This window comes from Suricata suricatta, chromosome 2 (assembly GCF_006229205.1).
Source record: "Suricata suricatta isolate VVHF042 chromosome 2, meerkat_22Aug2017_6uvM2_HiC, whole genome shotgun sequence".
Taxonomy (NCBI): domain Eukaryota; kingdom Metazoa; phylum Chordata; class Mammalia; order Carnivora; family Herpestidae; genus Suricata; species Suricata suricatta.
Genome location: NC_043701.1, coordinates 150,217,542 through 150,241,386, shown reverse-complemented (window position 1 = coordinate 150,241,386; position 23,845 = coordinate 150,217,542). Strand labels below are relative to the sequence as shown.

The window sequence follows — 23,845 nt, the reverse complement described above, 5'->3', positions numbered from 1 at the left end:
GGATATAAAACTCAACACTATCAACCAACAAGATCATATCAACATTTATAGAACACTCCAACCAACAACAGCAGAATTCATATTTTTTTCAAGTTTCTATGGAACATATACCAAATTCATCATACCCTAGATCATAAAACAAATCTCAACAAATTATAAGAATTAAAATCATACAGTACTTTCTATGACCACAATGGAATGAAATTAGAAATCAATAACAAAAAGACAACAGAAAAATCTTGAAACATTAGAAAACCAAACAACTCAGTTCTAACTAATCCATAGGTTAAGGAGGAAGTCTCAGGGAAATTAAAAACACACACACTGAAGTGAGTGAAAATAAAAATACAGCCTATCAAAATTTGTGGGACACAGCTACAGCAGTGATGAGAGAGAAATATATAACACCAAATGCATATAATAGTATCAGTTTACTAGGGCTGCCATAACATATACCACAGACTGAGTGGCTTAAACAACAGAAATTTATTATCTCAAATTCTGGAGGCTTGAAATCCAAGATCAAGATGGCAACAGGTTTGCTTTCTTCTGGAGCCTCTCTCTTTAGCTTGCAGATGGCTGCCTCCTCCCTCCCCCCCTCCCTCCCTCTCTCTCTCTCTCTCTCTCTCTCTCTCTCTCTCTCTCTCTCTGTGTGTGTGTGTGTGTGTGTGTGTGTAGGTGTGTATCTGTGTCCTAACCTTCTCTTCTTACATGCCACCAATCATATTGAACTAGAGTGCCATCCATACAACTTCATTTTACCTTGATTACTTCTTCAAAGGCCCTATTTCCAAATACAGTCACATTCTGAGGTACTCAGGTGTAGGACTTCAACATATGAATTGTTGGGGTGGGGGACATAATTAGCCCATAGCACTTTTCAAAAACCTAGAAAAAAGTGAAATGACTTCAAAGAAAGTAGAATGAAGGAAACAATAAAGATTAGAACAAAAGTCAATGAAATTGCAAACAAACAATAGAGAAAATCAATGAAACAAAGAGTTGGTCCTCTAGATTGATGAACTTCCTAGCAAGATTGACAAAGAGAGAAGTCACAAAGTACTAATTAGGATTGAAACAGGTGATATCACTACAGACCCTGTAGGCATCAAAAGGATAATAATTGTAAACAGCTCTACACACATAAATTTGAAAATTTAGATAAAATGGACCAACTCCTTGAAAAACACAACTACAATAACTCATCCAGATAAAATGGAATTTGAATAGGTCTATACCTATTAAGGAAATTAAATTTGTAATTTTAAAAACTCCCCCCCAAAAATTTCCAGGCTCTTATGGTTTCATTGGAGAATTCTACCAAATGCTTAGAGTTAACACCAATTCTAAAAAATCTCTTCCAGAAAATACAAGAGGAGGAAATTTCATTTTATGAAGCTAGTATTACCCTGATGCCAAGACTAGATGAACAGTACAAAAACTATATAGGCCAATATCCTTCATGAGTATAGATGTAAAACTCCTTAACGAAGTGATAGCAAAGAGAATTCAGCAATATAAAAAAGCTTTAATTTATTTTTTAAAAAGTTTACTTATTTATTTTGAGAGAGAGAGAGAGCGAGCATGTACAAACAGGGAAGGGGCAGAGAGGAGGAGAGAGAGAATCCCAAGCAGACTCCACATGCCAACATGGGGCTCAAACTCACGAACCGTGAGATCATGACCTGAGCTGAAATCAATTTTAGGGGTACTTGGGTAGCTCAGTCAGTTAAACATCCACTTTGTCTCAGGTCATGATCTCACGGTTTGTGAGTTTGAGCCCTGCATGGAGCTCTCTGCTGTCAGCACAGAATTGGCTTCAGATCATTTGTTTCCCCTCTCTCTCTGCGCCTCCACCCGCCCCCATCAAAAATAAATAAATAAATAAATAAATAAATAAATAAATAAATAAATAAAACATTAAAAAAGAATTTTAGGAGTGCTTGGCTGGTTCAGTCAGTAGAGCATATGACTCTTGACCTTGGGGTTGTGAGGTTTGAGCCCCATGTTGGGTGTAGAGTTTATTAAAATAGATGAATGATAGATAGATAGATGATAGATAGGTATAGATATAGATATTTTTAATTAAAAATTTAAAAAATAATAAAAGAATTTTATACTATGACCAAGCAAGTTATATTTTAGAAATGTAAGGCTGGTTCAACATTTGAAAATCAATCAGTGTAATCAACCATATTAATAGGTTAAAGAAAAGAAATCACATGGTCATCTCAGTTGATGAAGAAAATACACTTGACAAAATTCAACACTCATTCCTGAAAAGAAAGTTTCAGAAAAAAAAACTGATACAGAGCATGTACAAAAAAAAAATTCTACAGCTAATGTTATACTTAATGTTGAAAGACTGTATGCTTTCCCCCTAAGATTAGAACAAAGCAAGGTTGTCCACTCTCAGCATTCTTTTTTTTTTTAATGTTTTATTTATTTTTAATACAGAGAGAGACAGAGCATGAGAGGGGAAGGGGCAGAGAGAGAAGGAGACACAGAACTGGAAGCAGGCTCTAGGCTCTGAGCTAGCTGTCAGCACAGAGCCTGACGCAGGGCTCGAACCCACGAATGTGAGATCTGACCTGAGCCGAAGTCGGACGCTCAACAGACTGAGCCACCCAGGTGCCCCCTCAGCATTCTTATTCAACACAGTACTGGAAGTTATAACCAGGCAATAAGAAGGTTAGACAGGGGGAAGGAAATAAATGCAGATTGAAAGGGTTTGCAGATAACAAAAGGTAGAAAAGCCTAAGAAATCAACATAAAACAATCTCTTAAAACTATTGAGTCCAGCTAGTTTTCAGGATACAAGATAAACATACAAAAAAATCCATACAAAGTGTTATTTCTGTACACTAGCAACAAATACATGGACACTGAAATTTAAAAGAAACCATTAACAGTAACTAAAAAAAAAGATATTTCGATGTAGACCTAACAAAACTTGTTAACCTGAAAACCATACAATATTGTTGAAACAGATCAAAGAAGATCTAAATAAATAGAGAGACATGGAACAGGAGACAACACCCTAAAGATATAGATTTCCTCCAAATCTGCATATATGCCTAACACAATGCCTATAAATCTCTCAGCATAATTTTTTGTAGATATATATGAGATTATTTTACAATTTATATAGAAAGACAAAAGGCCTAGAGTAGTTTAAACAATCTTGAAAAAGAAGAATAAAGTGGAAGGAATTAGTCTACCCAATGTTAAGATTTTTATGTTGCTACAATAATTAAGACTGTGTGGTCCTGGCAAAGGGAGAGACACGTAGATACATGGAACAGAACAGAGGACACAGAAATAGACCCACAAAAATACGCCCAACTGATTTTTGACAAAGGTACAAAAGCAATTCAATGAAGGAAAGATAGCCTTTTCAACAAATGGTACGGGAATAATTGGACATCCTTAGTCATAGATCTGAACCTTGACCTAAGTTTCATATCTTATACAAAAGAGAATTCAAAATGGATCACAGAGATAAATGTAAACTTAAAACCAAAAGAGAGAGAGAGAGAGAGAGAGAGAAACTTTGAGATCTAGGTCTAGGCAAAGAGTTCATAGACCTGACATCAGAAGCCTGACCCTTTAAAGGTAAAATTAGTAACCTGAGTTTCATCAACATTTAAAACTTTTGCTTTGCAAAAGACCCTGCTTTGAGGATAAAAGATAAGCTACAGAGTGAGAGAAAGTATTTTGTAAACCACATTCCAACCAAGAAACTGATATCTAGAATATATCATTTTATGCCACTTTTTAGGACATTTTCCTATTTAAAGAACTCCCAAAACTCAACAAGTAAAAAAAATTTTTCAATTAGAAAATGGGCAAAAGACATGAACAGACATTTCACTGAGGATGATATATAGTTGGCAAATAAGCATTTGAAGAGATCTTCAACATCATAAGCTGTTAGGGAAGTGCAAACTGAAACCACAATAACATCTCATCAGAAGAGCTAAAAAAAAAAAATAGTGACAACACTAAATCCTGATGAAGATGTGGAAAAACTGGATTACTCATATATTGGTGGTGGTGATGTCAAATGGTAGAGCCACTTTCAAAGACAGTTTGACATTTCTTAAACCAAAACAAAACACTAAACAGGCACCTACCACACAACCCAACAATTGCACTCCTGGGTGTTTATCCCAGAAAAATTAAGACTGATGTTACTTTTTTTAATTTTTTAATTTAATTTTGAGAGAGAGAGACATCGTGAGCAGGGAAGGGTCAGAGAGAGAAGGAGTTACAGGATCTGAAGACAGGCTCCAGGCTCCGAGCTAGCTGTCAGCACATAGCCTGACGCGGGGCTCAAACCCACAAACTGTGAGATCATAACCTGAACCGAAGTCGGATGCTTAACCAACTGAACCACCCAGGCACCCCTAAGACTGATGTTAACACAAACACCAGTACACAAAAATCTATAACAGCTTTATTTGTAGCAGCCAAAATCTAGAAAGAACCCAGATGTCCTCCAATGGGTAAATGGTTTAAGCAAAGTTCAGGACAGCTACACCATGGAATACTACACAGTAATAAAAAGAAACAAGCTATTGATATAGGCAACAACCTGAATGAATCGCCAGAGAATTATGCTGAGTGGTAAAAAACCAATCCCAAAGGTTATATACTACACGATTTTATTTCTGTAACATTCTTAAAGTGACAAAATTGTAGAAATGGAGGACAGATTAGTAGTTGCCAGGGGTTAAGGAAGGATGGGGTGAGAAGAAAGTGGGCGTGGTTATGAAGGACAACATGAGGGATCCCTGTGGGGATGGAAATGTAGTGTATCTTGACTGTATCAATGTCAATATCCTGGTTATGATGTTGTACTGGAGTTTTGCAAAGTTGTACCAGTGGGGAAAACTGGGTAAAGAGGATATGAGATCTTTTGGGCACCTGGGTAGCTTATTCGTAAAGCATCTGACTTTGGCTTAGGTCATGATCTCATGGTTCATGAGTTCGAGTCCCACATTGGATGAGCTAGAGCTCTACTTTGGATGAGCTGGAGTCCCATATCAGGCGACCTCATGCCCTGCTTTAGTTGAACACAAGCCCCCTTCAGAGGAGCCCCACTTCTCTCTCTCTCTCTCTCTTTCCCTCCCTCCCTCTCTCCCTTTCTCTCTCTTTGCCCCTCCTGGGATTCTCTGTCTCTGCCCCTCGCTCACTTGTGCCCTCTGTCTCTCTCCAAAAAAAAAAATAATAATAATATATGGGATCTTTCTGTATTATTTCTTAACAACTGTATGTGAATCTGTAATGTCCAAATAAAAATTTTAATTTTAAAAATTAGAGGCAGACTTGAGCTCTAGCTATATTATTTAATTACTAGAGATTATACATGTTTCATATTCTTGCAGGGGGAAGGAAAGGTGATAGATTTTATTTGTAAAAATGTAAAACATCTACACAGCTAAAGACACCATAAAAATCAAAAGACAAATGATAAAATTGGAGAGATATTCACCATGTACAAAATAGAAAGGAACTTTAATACAGTTCAGAAAACATTCCACTTAGTGAAACAGAAACAATCTAACAGAGAAGTGATTCACAAAATAACTAGAAATGACTAACGTGTGAAAATATGATCAACATTGCCTGTGATGAAGTGAATGCAGATTAAAATGCCTATGAGATGTAATTTTGTACCTAACACATTGGAAAAAATCATTTTTCTCTTAAACCTTTTATTTGAAAACAGTTCTAAACTCAGTGCAAAGAACTCCCTTACACTGCTGATCCATTTTTTTTTAATTTTTTAATGTTTATTTATTTTTTAAAGAGAAAGAGAGAGACAGAGCATGAGCAGGGAAGAGGCAGAGAAGGGGACACAGAATCTGAAGCAGGCTCCAGGCTCCGAGTTACCAGCACAGAGCCCGATGTGGGGCTTGAACCCACGAGCTGTGAGATCATGACCTGAGCTGAAGTCGGGCATTGAACTGACTGAGCCACCCAGGCATCCCATCCACTAACCCATATTCACTGGACTGTTTGTATTTTCTGCATTTGTTTTCTCTACCTCTCTCTTTCTCTGTGTGTATTTCTCATATGCATACATACACGCATATATATGTACATGTATATATATGTGTATAATATATGTATGTGTGTGTGTGTGTGTATATATATATATATATATGTATGGTTTTTTTTCTGAATGATTTGACAATAAGTTGCATACCTCCCTGCCTCCTTACTCCTATATATTTAAATCTTTGTCTTCTATAAACAAGGACATTTTCCTACTTGACCATGATACATTTATCAAGTGCAGGAAAGCTAGCATGGATACAGCTGTTATCTCTTAGTCATACTTTCATATATTATCTGAAGTCATACTTTAATTATGTCATCGGTCCTGATATTGCCCTTAATAACATTTTTTCCCAGTCTAGGATCACTAATTGTCATGGCCCAGGAGTCCCCTGTAATCTGGAGAAGGCTCTGCTTTTCTTTGCTTGCATAACATTGACATTTATGAAGGACACTGTCCCTTTCTGTTGTTCAATGCCCCTCTGTTTGAGTTTATGATGTTTCCCCAAGGATTAGACTCAGATCATCCATTTTTGGCAAGAATGCCACAGAAGTGCTGCTGTGGCCTCTCAGTGGGTCACCAACATGGACATGGCGGTTTGTTTCATCACTGGTGATATGAACTTTGATTATTTGGTTAAGCAGATAGTCACTGGGTTTCTCAATTGTAAAGTGGCTTTTTTTCCGTTCTGTGATAAAGAAGTCTTTTTGTAGGAAGATACGTTGAGTTTACAGTTCCTGTTCAAACTTTCACCCACAAATTTAGCATCTACTGATGATTCTTGTCTGATCAATTATCATAACTTTTGCCAAATGATGCTTTCTCTAAATTCTGTCTCCACGTGTTAGCCGAAATTCTACTGCAAGTACAGGCTTTTCCTCTTTACTTAATATCATTACAGACTCATGGAGTTTTCATTCCAATCGCTGTAATTCATTGCTATCATTTATTCTGTTGCTCAAAATGTCCCATTTGGGTCAACGGGAGCTCCTTCGAGTTAGCTTGTATCCCCTTGACATGCCCCTATCATTCTTTGAATACTTTCTTTCTGTCACATCAAACTGTTCTAAGCTGGTTTTTCTCCCCCAGCCCCAGCCCTGGAATCAGTCATTTCTCCAAAGAGCCATGATTCCTGGTTCCTTTTAGGGGAGACAGTATTTAGAAACCAAGATTTGGGTTCCTGGGGTGTTGGCAAAATTTGTAAAGATTAAGCGTATCCAGGCTTAGTAAAGGCATGGGGAAAGAGCACTCTTGTTCTCAGCCAGGGAGAGAGTAGTTGGTGCAGGAGTTTAGGAATGACATTTGGCCATACCTGTCACCTGCAGGTTTGGACACAGCCAAACCACGTGTAGGAATCTCTACAACCCAAACTAGCATACAAGTACATAACAGCAACACATGGGAAACAGCCACAGTGTCCATGGACACAAGGTTGGCTAAAGAAATCATAGTACTTCCTTCCTAAGGAAAGATCAGCATATGTTGGAAACAATGAGCCAGATTTATTTAGGTCCATGAATTATTATTGGATAAGAAGTAACTTACAGACTGCCCTGTGGAGTCTTTTTTCTCTTTAGAATAAGATGTGTGCATCTTACATAGTGAGGCTCTGAAAGGACACACTCGAATCGCCTAGGCAATGTTATCCCTCTGAGCTACAGGAGAGAGGTGTGGGGGTTGAAAATACGGGAGCAGAAAATTATAGTTTTTATTTCATAAACTCCTGAACTATTTGAAGATTTTATAGCAGCCTTGTATTTCTTTCATAACAATAACAACCAAAAAAAAAAAGAACATTAAGAGCTAATAGGTAAAGAAGAGACAAGTCAGCTCCCAGCCTACGAGACTCACCAATATTGCTGAACAGAAAAGTAGCTTTAAAAATAAAGAAAAAGATGTTCATCAGAAGTGGGATCAATCTGCTTTGGAAACAGAGGAAGAAAAAAAGAAAGAAAATCTTGGCAGTGTTTGCCCGTACGTGCCCTGGAGCAGAGGAGGGGCCTTGGCCCGAGGTCTTGGCTCTCTGTGGAGTGGCCCACAGGCTCTCCCAGACTCTTGAGGATTCCGGGTGTCCAGTCCCCACCTCTGATCCTGGCCCCCACCCTCCTTCGGAAGGTAACTAGTTTTCCCAGAGCAGTGCACAGAGGGACAGCAGGCAATGGCCAGGAGGCTGAGGACAAAAGACCTGAGACCTGAGACCTGGGTAGTTCCATTCTCCCCTACCTCCTGATCTTATAGAGAGACAATACCACCACACGTGATTATGAGCACATAGAACCACACTTTCCAGAGTCACATCCTGGGTTGCTCTTTACCAACTTGGACAATCACTCAATCACTCAATGCCTTAGTTTTGATACCTAAGATATTCCCCACGGGTTTGCAGGAAGATAAAATGAGTAAATATGCCAAGTGCTTAGGAGAGTAGCTGGCATGTAGTAAACATTCAAAAAAAATGTTATTTGTATTAGCATCAATCCTAGCTGTTACAGTGGGCACGCCCTTGTCTCACAATGTAATGGAAATGCAGCTAGAGTTTCAGTGTTTCTTGTGATGCTGGCTGATAGTTTGCCATAGCGGTGTGCATTAGCAAGGAATGCTTTCTGTTGCAAGAATTCCAGGCACAGCAGCTTAAACAAACAAGGCTTTGTTTTGCCTCAGTTTACAAGAAGCCTGTAAGTAGAAAGATGCTGGCTGGTGTTCAGCACCTCAGCCGCGTCAGGGCCTTGTCTCAGCAAGTGCTTAGCCTCTCTTTCGTGTGTCTGCCTCAGCGCTGCAACATGGCTGCCCCAACCCCTGGCCTCGCAGCCACCTTCAAGGTAGGAAGACGAGAAATGGAGTGAAAACTGGAAGCACCAACCACATTTGGCTCTTCTGCTAAGAAAACAAGCCTTCTCAGAATCCCCCAGCTGACTGCCAGTTATGTCTCATTTTCCAGAACTGTGTCATTTGACCACACTTAGTTCAAGACAGGCCAGAAATATAGTTAGCTGTTCAGCCTCAGGAGTGCAGATTATAATGGAAGGAGGTCGGGAATGACCTCCACAGAGCCTACCACAATTTCTTTATCCTATTCAAGAAAATTCCGTGTGACCATGTTTTAGTGAATCAAGAGCAGGTGGTGGCATCCAGCAAAGGTTTCCTCAGCAGTGAGACCTTTGTGGTATTTCTGTCCCTCTCCTGCTCTCAGGGTCCATCTAAAGAGAGGCCCACCTGTTGTGAAACAGAAGGGGAACATCTAGCTACGCGGGCCAGCTGGGAGCTCGCATTCTCTAGGGAACTCAACTGAGCTGAGAGTCCTGCAGAGCAGGACCCAGGGCACCCAGAGTCTCCAGATCCAACTACCCAACCCAGTCAACCATCTGCCAGAAACTGCCCTCGCTGCCGGCTCCGGGCCGGCGGAGGGAGCCAGAAGCAGTCAGGCTGCTGGCCCCAGCCCTTGGCTGCAAGGGCGCCTCTGCTCATTTCCTTCTGGACTGGAACCTGTTTTCCATCTTCCGGGCTCCCAGGAGTGCGGGCAGGCGGCTGGAATTAGGCGGCTCCCATGTGTGACAGCCACATTCTCCCTCCACATCCGCTGGGCAGGCCAGGCTGATGGTATCTAGTTCCTGAGACCCCACAGTGAACTCAGACCCCAGATACTCTCTCCTGATAACAGCTTCACCTTCTTCATCTCTTTTAACGAATACGAACCACTGGCTGAAACCCAAACTCCTGGCTGAATACCAACTCCTGGCTGAAAACTCCTTGCTGCTTCCCAGAAACAAGCCTGGTCAGAGACGGATGGTGGAGGAGGAGAAGCCGGCTGGGTGCCCAGGGCTGCCTGCCTGCCACCCCCCAGGGAACTTAGCGCCTTCTCTGGGGCCCTGTTCCTCATCAGTAAAGTGAAGGAAGCAGACCAGAAGCCTCCTGGGGTTGCCGTCCTCTGCGCACACTTGGCAGTTCCCCCAGCTCACCCATCACGGCGTGATGGCTCTGAGGCCAGCCACGGGCCCCCTTTGGCAGGAAAGCCACAGCCACTGTCCCAGGCCGTGAGGAAAGGCAGTTTGTTACTTCTGAGTTTGTGGGAAGTGCTCCATGAACACATTTGCACCAATGGAGGAAATAATATCTCTCTCAGAGTCCAGAAAAAAAGGAAAATTCAGTTTGCCCCGACATGCAGACCTCCGTTTCTGCTCCTTCTGCCTGCATTCTTGGCCGTCAAGAGGCAGCAAATCCTCGGGCGCACAGATGAGGAGGAAGGAGAACAGAAGCTGTTTCAAACAAGGGATTTTTTTCCTCAATTCAGTAGCAAGTTTAAGCTTTCTTTCCCCCGACGAAACAATACTTCGACTGTTCGGGGCACCTCAAGTCCTATTTGCAGCACCTTGATCCGGCTTTCAGCGGATGACTAATCCCTTTCCTCCACAAAGTCATTGCCCCTCGCAGGTCTTCCTTGCACACCCCTCACACGGCCTGTGAGAGTATGCTCTCACTCACTCCATTCTCCAGATGAACAAACTGAGGCTTAGGGAAGGTCGTCCTTAATCTCACAGCCAGGATGGTCAGCTGCCCACTGCTCCCTCAGAGGTGACCAGCCGCTGGGCCCCCAGAGTCCCTGTCCTGCCCCCAGCACCTCCGAGGGTCAGTCAAGGGCATCTAGGGTTGGCCTCCACTCTCCTCTGTAAAGCTTATCAATCTTTGTTTCTTTCAGCTTCTTAAACACCACATGAAACAAGGCTGTAGATGCAACATGAGATTAAAGGCTGAACCTCGTCCAGGTCAGGAAATTCCAAGGGCAGTCTCCCAGCTCGGCTCCAGCTCTCTTGGTCACCCCCAGGGTGACTTGTCCGCCAGCCAGTGTGGTGGGATGTCAGGGGACCCGTGCGTGCTGCAGGGGCACCCACATCCTCCGGAACTTCCTGGATCTGATGCTCTGATTTCCCAACCGGATCCTAAAGACATTTCTAGCTCCCTCTCTTGGGACAACTGCCAGCCAACCTCCCTCTCTGCTGTGTCCTGGTGTTTCTCTCTCTAGCCAAACCATTCCTGTTGGGTTTATACACTGCTATTTAAGACACCCCTTTGTTGAACTCACTCTGTCCCTTCACCTGCTGCCCTATTTCTTTCTCCTCTTGGCAGTAAAACCGGTTCAAATTGCCTTCCTATGTGTGGTTTGCCTCTTGAATGCTCTCTTGAGCCCTCTGCAAAAATTCTAGACACGCTGACAGCCAGTGACCCTCAAGCTGCTAAACCCAAGTCAGCTCTTGGCCTCACCTTACAGACATCAGGATGACTGAGCTCCCCAGCCCCAGCTCCTCCACACTGTCTCACCTTCCTTCCAGGCTCCCTACCCTGGCTCTGCCACCCCAGGTCCTCACCTCCACTCCCTCCTGCCTCCCGCCTCATGGCTCAGAAAGTCTCTACATGCTGCCTTGCCCAACCACCTGAAGTTCGGACAGGCATCCAGAGCTTGAACCCCAACCTCCAGGCCTCATCAGATCTACTTGCCTCTACCTTCCTTCTGATGCAAAACCAGCTCTCTTTCCTTATACACACCTCTCATCTGATCGCCTGTAAAGGAAACCTAGGACCTGACACCTCTGTTCATCTCCCTGCCACCACCCACCTGCCCAAACACTCTTATCGCCACCTGAATCATGTTAAAATGTGCAACTCTGCAAAGGTTGTAAGGCCCCCTTTTGCAGAGCCCAGAGCAAGAGCCCAAATGCTAGCATGACACCCTCAGCTGCTATCTGCCCTCCCTCTGCCTCTTGTCCTTCTTGCTCTGTTCCTACAAACCTGTCCCTCAGCTCCCACAAAAGATATGTCCCCAGTTCTAGCTCTGCCCCTGGAGTACCATGGCTCTCCCTTCTTCAAGTCTTATCTCAAATAACTCCTTCACTGGTACCCCATTTTAAACTGGACCCCTTACCCTGGCACTCTCTATTCTTCTCTGTGTTAGTTAGCTATTGATGAGTAACAAGCAAGCCCAAAACTTAGTGGCTTAAGAAAACAACTTTTGTACATTTGTTATCTCACAGTTTCTATGGGTTAGGGATTGGGTGTGGCTTAGGTGTCCGTCTGGCTCAGGTGCTCTTGTAGGTTTCAGTCAAGGTGTTTGCTGGGCTATGGTTACCTCAGGGCTGGATCTGCTTCAGGCTGTCTCATGAAGCTGTGGGCAGGAATTGGCTCCTTGTGGGCTGCCCTCAGTCTCTTACACAGTGGCCCACCAGAGCACTGTTCAAACATCAAGGTGAGCAAGGGAGAGAGAGGGAGTGCCAGTAAAACAGACTCCCAGGGATTTGCAACCTAATCTTGGAACATCACTTCTGCTCTTTCAGTTCATTAGAAGCAAGTCATAGAGCACCTGGGTGGCTCAGTCAGTTAAGCATCTGACTCTTGATTTTGGCTCAGGCCATGATCCCAGGGTCACAGGATCGAGCCCCAATGTCGGGCTATAAGATAAGCATGGAACCTGCTGGAGATTCTCTCTCTTCCTCTGTCTACTCCCCCACCCCACCCCCGTTCACTTGTGCTCTCTCTCTCTCAAAAACAGAAGCAAGTCCTAGGTCCAGCCCACATTCAAAGGGAGGTAGAGGGGAATAGCACAAGTATGTGAACACTTAGAGGTGTGATTATCTGAAGCCACTCCTGACACTGGCTACCACACTACTGCTGCTGTTCTTCTCATAGCATTTCATCTCATCTTACATTCTATACAGTTTGCTCCTGTATTCTCTTCATGGTCTGTCTCCCCAAGTAGAATGCAAGCTCCCTGTGGGCAGGGCTTTCTTGTGTTGTTGCAGGCGGTATCCCTATCACCTCCAATAGCACCATCACAGCACAGAGCACCCTCAGAGCAGGTGCTGAGTAAATGCTCGTTGGGTAGGTGCTGGTGAACTTCAGGAGGCTCTTCACAATGCAGCATGGGTAACAGCCATCCATCACAGTTAGGGTGCTTTCCCTGGGTTATAAAGTAACCTGGCAACAGGCACTGAAGATTGGTTCTGGAAGAGTAGGAAAGGCTGGGGCCATCCTGATAACCATGGCCACGGCAGCCAAGAGATCACAGTCCCACATGCTCTCTGGGCCTGGGCCTTGGCCCTAGGAAGTGAAACTCAGTCCCAGGGCTTGAATTTAGTCTCAAGGACTGTGTGATGGAGTGATGCTAATTTCATTCTTTTAAAATATGTGTTTTTTAATATTTTTAAAAATCATAATTTGTTAAAAAACATACTTAGGAGACATTTTGGCACTATCTGCCAAAGCTTTAAATGCACCCAGCAAGTCCAAAGCCTAGAATATTGATTTTTCACTATATTCACACATGATTGCAAAGACAGGTGTACAAAGATGTGCAATGCACCTTTGTTGACAGTAGCAAAATAATGAAAATGCTAAATGTCTTCAAGCAGGGCAGCAGTTAAGTCAACTGCGGCACAGCCACACAGTGGAATTGCACACAGCTATCAGGAAGGCCAAGGTAAACCAGATGTCCTGATGTGGGTGTATCGCCATCTTGTTCATTCATTCAACCAATCAATATTTGTTGAGCACCTACTGTGTTCCAAGTATTGTTCTAGGCTCTAGAGACACCAAAGAATGAGCTCCCTGCCCTCAGAAGCTTACATCATAGTATAAAACCATATACATTTGCAAATATACATGCAAACAAATACAACAATGAAATATAACAGGGATATATATATGTATATATATATATAAAACAGGAAAGCAAAGCAGGCCAGGGATAGTGTGGGAGCACAGGGCTAGGAAAGGCCTGCTGAGGAGCAACATCTGAGCAGATGCCTGGTCAAGTGAGGGAAGGGCCAGGGCGTGCAGGACCAGTGCCCTCCAGATAGAGGGAACAGCCAGTGCAAAGTTCCCAAGCATAGCCTTGCTCTATTCAGGGAAGAGCATAGCAGGCCAGAGGGACCTAAGTGAAGTGAGGAGGACGGTGAGGCCAGAGAAGTTGGGTAAGCTGGGGTGGGGGTGGGGGCAACCATCCATCATTGAATGCTCCACTCACCCCAAGGCTGCAGCCTTGTGTCAGGCAATTTGATGCCTGTTGCTGAAATATCAGGCCAAGTGGGGGGCTCCTCTGTGTTAGAGGGCCTTGCTATTTTCCAGCATCACTCTGGGACTGTGGGGAGGATAGATTAGGAAGGGGCGAGGACAAGGACAGAAGCCCCAGAGGAAGCCACCAAATGGCCTAGAGAGGAGAGCAGCTTGGACCAAGGTGGCCATGACCAAAGTGAGTGAGATTTCGAATATGTTCTGAAGAAAGAACCAGCAGAATATGCTGTTGGATCAGATTTGGGGAATGAAAGAAAGAAAGGAGCCCTGGGTGACTCTTTGGTTTTTCTCCTGAGAAACTGGATAAATATGGGAAGGCTGAGGGAGAAGCAAGACTCGGGGGATGGGAAGAATGTAAATCAAGTTTCTTTTAGACGCATTAAACTTGAGATGCCTGTTTGGTGTCCATGTGGGAGAGGCAGTGGAGGGCAGGCAGCTCTGAAAGCGGACTTCACAGGGAGGGAAGGCCGAGGGAATGGCCGGGTAGCCATGTTGCCAGCCAGGCCTGAGTGAGGAGGCTGAGGAGTAGGTGTGGGGTAAGCAGAGGGCCCAGGGAGGAGAGCCAGAGGTGGCAGGAGGGAGTGGGTATCTGGGAAGCCAAGTGAGGGAGGCCCTGGGGGAGGATGGGTGGGTGCATGCCACACTTTCAGGGGCTGAGTGGGTGCAGAGGGTCCCTGCAGACCCAACTGGGTGGAGGCCTTTGGCCTTCGGGCTCCAATAGGGACAGAATCGGGGAAGAGTGGGGGCCACAAGGAGTGCAGGGGCCAGGAGAGGAGATAGTTAAAGAACATAACATTGTCAAGGCAACTTTCTGTCAAGGGAGCAGAGAAATAAGAGAGAGGCATGGGGTCCCTGGAGTTTGGATTTCCATATGAAGAGCATTCCAGGCTGTTTGCATTCTGAAGGGGAATGTTCCAGTAGGCTCAAGACAGGGTGTTGGTGGGATGGGAGTTCACCTGAGGTCCTGGAAAGGAGGACAGGGCAGGTTCAGGAGCTGTGGCTACAGGCATGGTGCTTCTCCTCCAGGGTTCAGGTTTTGCCAGGGTTCAGGTTTTACCATTGTTGGGGTCGGGATGGAGATATACATGGAGCATCCTTGTCACACTTCCCAGGGCCCTTCCACGGGCCCTGCTCAGTGGGCTTGCCACACCACCACCTGGGCGGGGGAGCACTACTTTGAACCGGTTTTACAGCCAAGGATATGAGGCTTGAGCTGAGTTATAGGAGCTGGGTGCTCTGCTCGTGAGATGCAGCTAAAGAAGGCCTCCGTAAATGGACAGATGCTCCAAAGAGGGCCCCCAGGGATTAGTGACCTGGAAAAGAACTTGGGGGGCTGGATCAGGGGAGAGGCTCCAAACGACCCAGGACCCCCACCTTTTGAGAAGCTCCACATATGGCAGGGGTCAGAAAATGCTTACTGGGTAAGCGAACAGTGGAATCCTTCTTGTTTTCTAGACCCTGGAGATTGCAGAGCCCCTTCCAAGTCTCAAACCCAATGGTTTCAATCCAGAACATGGACGTTCAGAGGGAACTCCAGCCAGATGAAGGAAGGTGGCAGCCCTGCCCACTCCCCCCCTTCTCAGAGACCCTGGGGTTCCAGTTCCTCCTCCAGTCCTGGCCAGCCCTAAGTTGTGGCCACAGGTCAGTAGTCCTTGTTCTGAGAATGAGCAGGAGTCCAGAGAGGCCAGTGGCTATCGACCTAGTATGACCAGCACTATGCTTCAAGGTGGGTGTTACCCGTGTGACAGGTAAGGAAGGAGGTCTCAAGTGGGCCTGTGAACATTGTCCCCCAAGAGGCAGCAGAAGAGCAGGATGTGGGTGCAGACTACTGTCCCAGCACCTCATTGGCTCCTCCCTCGTGATGGGTCCCAGAGGAGCTCGGCTTAGGACATGAGTCACTCGCATTTTCCCTTGCATGAGTGTCACAGGTAGAGAAGGGCAACCTTGAGGAGTGTGCAAACCCCACCTGAATCAAATGTCCTGGCTGAGAGGGGCAGACCACTGAGGGTCTCCTGCCTCCACCCCCCTGGGCAGATGAGTTCTGGGGGCCTCCGGAGAAGAGGCAGCCAAAGCACAGGTCCCATGTCCCTCTGCACTTGGCCTTGAGCAGAGTGTCTGCCCTGGCAACATCACATCATGCCGGCTGAGCTACTGTTACTAATGGAATCACAGCTTGCCAGGCTGAGTGACAAGATTTATAAAATGCCCCAGGCATGACAAATCCTCTCTTTGAGTGGGTCATTTGCTGAAGGAGATTCCACTGATGACTCATTTCAGACTGGAGAGTCCTGTCATCACAGATGGTCATTGCTGAGAGGCCTTGAGAAAGGTGCAAGGCTGGTCTCTTCATGCTGATGGACCCAAGGGGCCAGAGGGAACACAGATATGCCCCATGGATATTAACTCAGCCTCACTACAGTAGCAGTGGGGAGGCATTTTCAGGCTGTATCCCCAATGCCTAGAGGTAAATCATATTTGGGACCTGCCTCCTTGACCCAGAGTCCCCAGTGTGACCCCTGGCCCAAGGTGTGGCAGGCTGCATTTTCCAAAAATGACCACAGCAATATTTCTGCCCTACATGCTCTTCCAGAATCTCACCAGCCAGTAAGAGGATTCCATTTCTGCTCTCCTTGAAACAGGGCAGGCCTTTGTGACCTTTGCGATGAAAAGAATGTGGCAGAGGAGTGCAGGGTGATTTCTGAGGTTAGATCACCCTATGACTTTGACTGCCATGGTGTAAGGCCCCAGATCTCAGGGGACCACGTGTCTGTTTTCCAGCCAACAGCTCCAGCAAATGTTGAGGTTCTGGGCTGCCAACCAGCACAAGCCTCAGACTCGTGAGGGAGCCCTTGGATGATTCCAGCCCTGCCTGCAGCCACCCCAAGCTAAGCTGAGTAGAGCAGAGATAAACTACCCTAGCCAGCCAAGTGCTGCCCAAATTGCAGGCTCATGAGCAAAAGAAATGATGGTGTTGCTTTAAGACACTCCGTTTGGGGATGGTTTGCTGTTCAGCAATAGATAATGAGAACAGTGCCCTGGGTGATCTCTAGGACTTCCAGGGATCTCTCTGTCCCAGGGATGCGGCACTAGCTCTGTAGATGGTGAGAGAAGACTCTGGGTGAGCACAAGGCTCCTTGTCCTGAGGGAACTCCAACTGGAATGGATTTGTGGGAAATATGGAGAGCCACATTCAACTGGACCCACCATGCACTGCGGGGAGGGCAGGGTAGTGCTTCATGCCTGGAAACTCTGGCTAAGGTTTTCTATTCAATGGGATATGTTTTCATGGTAGCCAAATGCTAGGCATTAGCCTTCTGAATTAGATATTTGGTCATTTTCCCAAAGGTTGTGAAGCCTCTGAATCCCTTCTGTGAACCTGTAGCAAGCTGAGTTCTGGCCTGAAGAGAAATTGCTTATTTTAAGCCTCCACTGAAAAGCAACGGTAACAGGCCTGCTGTAAGAACAAAAACTGTCACTTAGCTGAGTGGGTCAGTGGGGCTTTCAACAACACATTGACATTCTCGGGAATAAGCTTCATCAACTGAAGGTCTGTGATTTTGTTTAAAATACGTGTTGTACAATGACGCCTACACCAGTAGTTCCCATGAAGTTCTTTTTGTTAAAATAACACTGATCTGTTTTTTTGTGAAAGGACAAGCAAGCACTCAGTAGCCCGTCCCTTCGGTCTCTTTGGCTGGATGGTGGTGCCCTAGTTGTGTTGCCATGGGGTTTCTGATCAATGTCACTGCCATCAGGGACACTGGGGGACAGAAAATGTCACCAAAACAGTGGGAGATGCGGGGCTGTGGCTCCCTATCTGCCTTGCACCTCAACAGCCCACACATCCAGCGATTCTCTGATGCCTATCCCAGCCACTGTGGACCCAACCTCCCGTATGGGCCTCCACCCCTATAATGCACCAGGCAGCCTTCCCATCAGCGTCTCCTTCTAAACTGCTGAGTGTTAATAAATACATTCTGATTTGTGATCCATAAAAACAAAACAAACTAAAAAGAATTAAAAGCACAAAAAATATCTGAAACCCCAACCTCCTCACTAAAATAAAAAACAAATAAAAGTAATAGTGCTCTGGGGTACCTAGGTGGCTCAGGAGGTTAAGCCTCCAACTTCAGCTCAGATCTTGATCTCCCAGTTTGTGGGTTCAAACCCTGCTTCAGGCTCTGTGCTGACAGCTCAGAGCCTAGAGCCTGCTCTGGATTCTTTGTTTCCCTCTCTCTCTGCCCTTCTTCTGCTTGCACTCTGTCTCTCTCTCTCAAAAAATAAACACACATTTTTTAAAAAAAATTTTTTTAAGTAATAGTGCTCTAAGTTCATTATTATGAACTTTATCATCTGTATCAGTTTCCTGGGGCTGCCACAACAAAATGGCCCAGATCACAATATAAATGTGTTCCCCCACAGTTCTAGAGGCTGGAGGTCTGAAATCAGAGTTGATTCCTTCCAAGGGCCAGGAGGGAAGAATCCATTTGAGGCTTCTCTCCTCAGTTTGTCCCTCTTCACATCATCCTGCTGTGTCTCAGTGTCCAAATATCCCTCCTTTTATAAGAACACTAGTCGTATTTGTTTAGGGTCTACCCTAATGACCTCATTTTAACCTCTGTAAGGACCCTACCTCCAAATAAGGTCACATTCTGAGGCACTGGGGGTTAGGAATCCAACATACGGATTTGGAGAAATACATTTCAACCCACGACATAATGCAAAGAATAATATGTGGATTCATGTTCACCTCCTTAGTATGATTCAGTACGACACTGTGGTAGCCCAGACTGGCCTCGTGGGCAACCTGCAGCCAGTCCAATAGGCAGAGGGCACTACCCTGGAGGCTGGGAGGCCTGCTTTGTTCTGTAGCCTTGGCCAGTCTCTCCAAGGCCTCAGTTTCTCCATCTGTATGATGAGCCTTAGATTGGGTACAGGGGCCTTTCCATCCCTGAGATTGTTCAGGGTCACTCGTCTCTTAACAGTAGGCTACAGCATGGGAGCTTGCCTTGGGTTGGCCCACTGTGAGCATGGGCAGCAGTGCGGGGGACACACAGGCTCTCTCCTGGACTTCTCAGTGTGGGGCACACAAAGGAGGCATCAATAGGCCTCCCTGGAAAGGACCAGGTCCTCATGACATCAAAACCAGGAAACCAGGCCTTCCCCCCTGAGTTCCCTTACCACTGGCCCTGCAGGAAGTTTCCCCGGGGAATGTGTGATCAAAGCCCAGCAGAAGCAGAGGACATGCCTGAAGGGTAATGACTACAGTTCAGTGTAAGAGCAGAGGGCTGAGCAGAACATGGTGAGGGGCTGGTGTGGTGGGGAGCTGATATCCCCGATCCCAGACACCTGCTAGGAGTCCAGATCTGGTAGAGTGTAGAGGGAAAGGGACCCCAAAGGGGAGGTGGGGCTTGGCAGAGAGGGGCTTGGAGATAAACCCTCTGTCCTCCTTGAACTGGTCTCCTCCAAGGCCTTGGTATCAAGAGACAGATGGCAATGTGCTCCTCTGTCCCTTGGGAGCAGGTGTGAGAAAGGTGGAGAGCAGGGATCCAGCTTGGGGGGCGGGGGGCAGACACCTCTGTGTGAGGCTGGAGCCCTGCTGGCCCTGACACTGCTTGCCCTCCCGGCTGCCCAGGTGCAGTGTAAGCACCCTGGGGTAAAATTGAGCTAGTATGGCCCTCACCACGGAGGAGTGAGTGTGCCGCAGGCTCAGCCGGCATGGCAGGCAGACCAGACCGGCAGCTACAGCGAGCTTCCCTGCCGGGAAGCACCCCAGGGACTGGCCAGAAGGGCTTGCACTTACATCTCCTGGAGGGAAAGAGTGGACCTCAGATTAGGGACAGTGGGAATGAATGGTTGCTTAGGCAAGTGTCACCTAAAATCAAGAGTTTGGAGCAGTCATTCTCACAGAGCAAAGATGGGTGTGTGACTGGTTACCATTAGGAGGCCCCTGGGGAGGGGAGGGTCCCTCCTCTGTGGTCTCAGGGAGCACCTGGCCCAGCCTGTCCCTGCCCTCTTCTCCTCTGGCCCCTCCTGTAGCCAGGAGGGGAGGGGGTGGGGTGAGTCCTAGTGAGAGGTCATAACTCAGACCTCCAGAAGCCTGTCAGCCACTGGCCTGGCGCTCACCCGAGAGGGAGAGGAAGGGGATGACAGGAGGTTGAGAGGACTTTGATGTGTGCCCTGCTCCCAGTAGCCTCCAGGGCAGCCATGTGCTCCCCTGGGCTCCCTTCCCCAGCCTGGAGGCAGGAACAGCTGAGTGGCCCCATTTCTCATCCCTATTGATTATGCCACAGAGCCCTACAGCACAAAACGTAAATCATCATCCCCAGGGTATTTAACCCAGGGAGGGTTAGTTGGAGGTGGCATCCCTTGTAAGTCCTGCATCTGATGTTTTTATATTAATTCCTATAGTGGCCAGATTAATTTTTATCCCACTGACTGTTATCTCTTCTTCATTGACTAGGAGACATTTCTAAGCAGTGCATATCATGTTGAGTATCAGTCATTTAGTGGGGTGCTTCTTCTCACTGCAAGGTTTTCATTAAAGAATGAAAGTTCCTTTGTTCCAAAGCCATAGTCTTTGGAAATAGCAATGCACAGGCCAGCCAGAATGCTGGTCGCTGCCACCGCCTATGCATGCTGTCCTGGAGGGACCTAGATGTCCCCAACTAAGAGGACAGGATCCCCTGTCCCCCTGTCATCCCTTGCTTCCCCAGGCCCCCACTGGCCATACACAGGTCCTGAGTCATCCTTTATCAAGTGACCATGGCTTGGCAAAGCCAGTTCTAGAGCTGAGTATTACGTCATCAGGATGATGGTAATAGCCATCTTGCTCTACAGACCAGAGAAGCATATTTGCTATAGGTTCCCTGAAGCCTAATACTGGGCACGGGCCAAGCCATGGATCCTGCATTGAATCCAGTCCAATCGTGGAAATGAACACCCTATTTGCCTGCCCAGTGAAGGTACTGGGCGCTCCCCATCCCAAGTGGTCTCTGAGGGGTCTGAACCTCACATAAGGGTCTCGCTGAAGAAATGGGTGTTAGGAAGAGACAGCTGGTGGGTTCTTGCAGAGAAGCACAGCATGTGTAATCTGGGTGGGCCCCCAGCAAAGCCAGGGCTATGGGCATAAGTCCTAGGTGGCTAGAGGCCAGAAACCAGGAGGTGATGCAGGGGAGGTGGAGAGGCCCATCAAGGACACAGTGCACTGGTCAAAGGTGATGTGTGTGGGTGCCTTCCACCCGGAGACTGTCACCCACCTCTCTGCCATCCCACTTGCTCTGGAGCAATGCGTCCCACACTGTGGGCCTGGAACCAGCAGGCCTGGCAGTTCCTGGGAGCTGGTTATGGGTAGTCTCTCGCTCCAGCCCATATCCAGAGTCAGACCTGGGGGGCAGGCCACATTGCATTTGACCAGCCTTCCACCAGAGTTCGGGAACCAGGAAAAATTTGGAGTGAGGGCTCCAGAGAAAGAACACCTGGGCTTGCACCTGCGTGACCGCACCTGTAAAGTGGGACACTGCTACCACTAGAGCAGGTGCTGTGACCCTGAGTGAGTTAGAGGTTCTAGGTCAGGGCTGCCTACAGGTAGTTTCTCAATAGCTACCTGGGAGCCATTCTTATTCAGGACCCTCTGGGGCTTGCTTCTTTCTCTAGGAGAGATGATTGAGCCATGCACCCCTCCCCCCAAAGATTTGCCTCCCAGAGCATCTCATTCAGCCTTCCCTCCAGGGGTCAGACATCATAATTAAACCCTAAACCTCTAGGATTTGGAAAATGCTGATAAGTTACAGATGTAAATAGGTAAGGAGCCAACACCCCTGATCTGAGCCTGGGTGTCAGCCTGGGAAATAAAACAGAGGTCATTGCCTTCTGCCCCACACAGGCAAGGTCACAAGAACCCTCAAAGATTATACATAGTTTATGGGCTGCTTTCAGTCTGTGGGCAGCTGCTTCCAAGACATAACTGTGAAAAAACAAAAAGGGTTGTAAATGGTGCTAAGAAATCAGCCGCATCCAAGTGCCTGGATCCTGCAAGGAAATAAATTATGAGGGAGGAGCAAAGCTTTCGAAGACTGTGGGTACTTTGTCTAAACTGTTCTCATCTACCCATTAGATGGACTCCTGATGATGGACTCTTGGAAGGTCTCAGGGGCTGAGGAGGTTAGTTCAGGGCCCTGGTCAGGGAAGGTAACCACTGGGGATGGAAGAGGCACCCAGGTCCCAGCCTCCCAACATCCACCTTCCCAACCATTCACAGCCCAAGACAGCAGGACAAAGCAACCGGGCCTGCTGACCCCATGCAATCCCATTTACACACAAACTCCCATCTTGGAAGATGGCGAGATCCTCACAAGCGGGGTCTGAGGCAGGTCCCTGAGGGACGGGGGTAGGAGGTGGAAGATGGAGGGGCGGGGTGGGAGGGCAGAATATCCTCAGAAATGGAAAAACCGAGGCCAGGCTTCTCCATTATAGAAGCCAAAATTGTTGAAAATGTGCTGAAAAAGTCACCTGGGCAATCAATGTTGTGTCTTGGTGTATTGATCGAATAGAACATTTCTGCTGTCCCTGGGAGGACAGCACAGACACAGCAGTCCCTTCTCTCTTGTTCCCTACCATCCCCAGTGCTCATCAGGCAGCTGTGCTAGGCAGCCTGCCTGTGCCCTCAGAGCCTGCACTGCTTTGAAGCCCCCATGGGCTTTTTCTCAATTCCATCCGAGTGTTGACTGGAGCCAGGTCGTGGGTCACAGTGGGCCCCTCCTGTTCCTACCTAGGCTCTGTGTGCCCCCAGCCCACCCACAACGATAGACAATCCCAAGGTCAGGCCAGCTTGGCCAGGGACACCCTTCCCCCACCCCCCATTCCCCAACCTAAAGCCACAGCACAGGTGATCTGGGGCATAGTTCTTTGGTGTGGGCCTCATTTCAAGGGTGGGTTGCAAGTCCAAGAGGGCATCCACCCCTCATAATGCAGCCCTTGTCCTGGGAGGGCAGCACATACACAGAGTAATGGAACCAGCCCCACGTGTGACCACTTGGTGTCCAGGCCAGAGCTGGGAAGAGGGCAGCTGCAGGACCCAGGGGTCCCGGAGGTCCTGGGGTAGAGCCTGGGATGGGCAGGTGGGGGCCTGTCTCTTAGCCGGAAGGGAGAAACTTCCAGACATGACTGCATTTGACCTTCTTCTCATGTCTCCTCTCTCTGGCACGGGGCCCGAGGTGAGCTCAGCCTCTTCATACTCCTGGGCTTCAGTGTGGGGAACTTCGTAAGGTTTCCAATCCATAGAAAATTGCCAATCTCTGGAGGTCTCAGGGGGACCCACATACGCCACACAGAGCCCTTCTCCCTCCTGAGGGCCAGCCATCCAGACTCCTCCGGGAAAGAGGGCTGGGTGACAGGGTGGGGAGGGAGCTGCTCTGAATGAAGGAGACACTTCTAAGCTTCTAAATCAGCTTCCCAAGAGACCTTTCCTAACCCCCACCCCTGCTGGCCTGGAGCACTGAGGTCGTATGAACCTTCCTGAACATTCCTCATTGAGCAATCCCAGCCCAGAGCAAATCCCTAGAGAACCTGAAAAGGAGAACAACCCTCTGGCTGAAGATCCCTGTATCCTTATGTTTAAAGGGCCAGAGGGAAAAGAAGGATTCTGAGCTTTTTAAGAGAAAGTCTCTCAACAAAACACTTCCTGATGCTTGTCTGACACTAAAAACCTATTAAAGTCAT

General features: G+C 47.0%; 1 long non-coding RNA gene across 2 annotated transcripts in view; it reads left to right on the top strand.

The window, feature by feature from the left end:
• Positions 1 to 17,753, top strand: part of LOC115285674 — a 33,915-nt gene extending 16,162 nt beyond the window's left edge. The window contains exons 3-5 of one of the 2 annotated variants that reach the window (XR_003905643.1): positions 10,761 to 10,827; positions 15,581 to 15,851; positions 17,471 to 17,753. This is a non-coding gene — a long non-coding RNA (uncharacterized LOC115285674). The remainder of the gene's footprint in view (positions 1 to 10,760; positions 10,828 to 15,580; positions 15,852 to 17,470) is intronic. The other variant, XR_003905644.1, reaches the window with a different exon arrangement.
• The last annotated feature ends 6,092 nt before the right edge of the window (positions 17,754 to 23,845 follow it).